Source organism: Schistocerca cancellata, chromosome 9 (assembly GCF_023864275.1).
Source record: "Schistocerca cancellata isolate TAMUIC-IGC-003103 chromosome 9, iqSchCanc2.1, whole genome shotgun sequence".
Taxonomy (NCBI): Eukaryota; Metazoa; Arthropoda; class Insecta; order Orthoptera; family Acrididae; genus Schistocerca; species Schistocerca cancellata.
Window position 1 is genome coordinate 150,053,625 of NC_064634.1, and position 1,786 is coordinate 150,055,410.

Below are 1,786 nucleotides of genomic sequence, written 5' to 3' on the forward strand. Positions count from 1 at the left end.
CATTGACTTATTACTTCTGCCACATGTGACACACGATTGAAAGACATCTCATGAAGCCAAGATACCAATGAATAAAATGTTAAAATGACCTTCATGTCGGTTTGTGGCAGATTCAGTAATAACGTAAGTGGCCTCGGTTAACGTAAATGAAACAAACATGACTCATTTGTACTGAAGGTGCTAGTTCAGATGGCTCTAAGCACTATGGGACATAGCATCTGAGGTCATCAGTTCCCTAGGCTTACAACTACTTAAACCTAACTAACCTAAGGACATCACACACATCCATGCCCGAGGCAGGTTTGGATCCTGCGACCATAGCGGTCGCGCGGTTCCAATCTGAAGCGCCTAGAACCGCTCGGTCACCTAGGCCGCCTGAAGGTGATGGTACAACGAAAGAAGTATGTCCGTATAATTGTGTGGCAGATTAGGAAGAACGCCATGTCGCAATCTTGAGCCCTAACAGAGGTCAACAATCTACCGTCTCCTGGACATGGAGCATTCAAGCCAGTGTAGTGACACCCATCCCGAATGGATAAGAATAGTGACTTAAACGATAATTGCGATACTGTTGTCGATTTTAAAAAAAGTAAACTGCGTCCGAACAGGCCTTAGAAGGCCAAACGATACTGACCGATCGCCGTGTCATCCTCAGCCTATAGGCATCACCGGATGCAGATATGGAGGGGCATGTGGTCAGCACATCGCTCTCCCGGCCTTTGTCAGTTCACCAGATCGGAGCCGCTACTTTTCAATCAAGTAGCCCCTCAATATGCCTCACAAGGGGTGAGTGCACTCCACTTGCCGATAGTGCTCGGTAGACTGGACGGTCACCCATCGAAGTGCTAGCCAAGCCCATTGTAATCGATTTCTTGTAATAATAATGGACGAAAATCGTACTGCTGACATTATTCTTTAACTTCTAACCACAAATTAATTATAGTTAAATCGACACGCTATTTGCTAAACACTTTCAATCTTCCGCCGAGACGCTAACGGAAGACCTTGGACGGACGAGAGATACAGCGAGACTAAGCGACGTGCAACAGTGCAGATCGAGGTCAGGGTGGGGTGAAGCATCAATCGACACAAACATGTTGAAACCTGCCGCGGAGCGCTCGTTTGTCGGTAGCAGCACCAATCCGGTTATTTGATTGTTACACCCCGTGTGATTGAACGAATAAATTCTCTACAATTACTACTCTGCACGGATAGGGTAATCCGCAGTAATAATTACTTTATGGATGAAAGCGTGCACGGGTACGGATATCCGCGGGGGTATCCACGGATGTCTGCAATAATGTAATTAATTTTGTATATATGAAGGTAGTATCTGTTCCCAAAAGACTGACTGTGCATTGATGACCGTGCAGCTTCTCTAGAAAGAAATGATCATTAAATCGACACCCTAGTTACTAAACAGGCGTAGATATACATCATTGGGGACATGTTGAAAATGTGTGCCCCGACCGGGACTCGAACCCGGGATCTCCTGCTTACTTGGCACGCGCTCTTTCCATCTGAGCCACCGAGGGCACACAGGATAGCGCGTCTGCAGGGACTTAACCCATGCACTCTCCCCGTGAGACCCACATTCCCAACATGTCCTCACCACTACATTCTGCACGGTCATGAATGGTATCTGTTCTTTCGGGAACAGATACTACCTTCATATATAGTTAAAATATGGACACCCGGCCATTGATCTTCTTGTGCTAACGCACACACTATGCCCCAACTCGTAAGGGACTTGGTAGATTAATCTGCCACGAGTAATGAGCGTGAT

The 1,786-nt window shown here is 46.6% G+C and overlaps 1 non-coding gene across 1 annotated transcript; it reads right to left on the reverse strand.

Moving 5' to 3' along the window:
- Positions 1–1,461: 1,461 nt before the first annotated feature.
- On the reverse strand, positions 1,462–1,536 carry Trnat-agu (transfer RNA threonine (anticodon AGU)). The gene has a single exon. It is a non-coding gene; the product is annotated as a tRNA-Thr (tRNA).
- Positions 1,537–1,786: the final 250 nt, after the last annotated feature.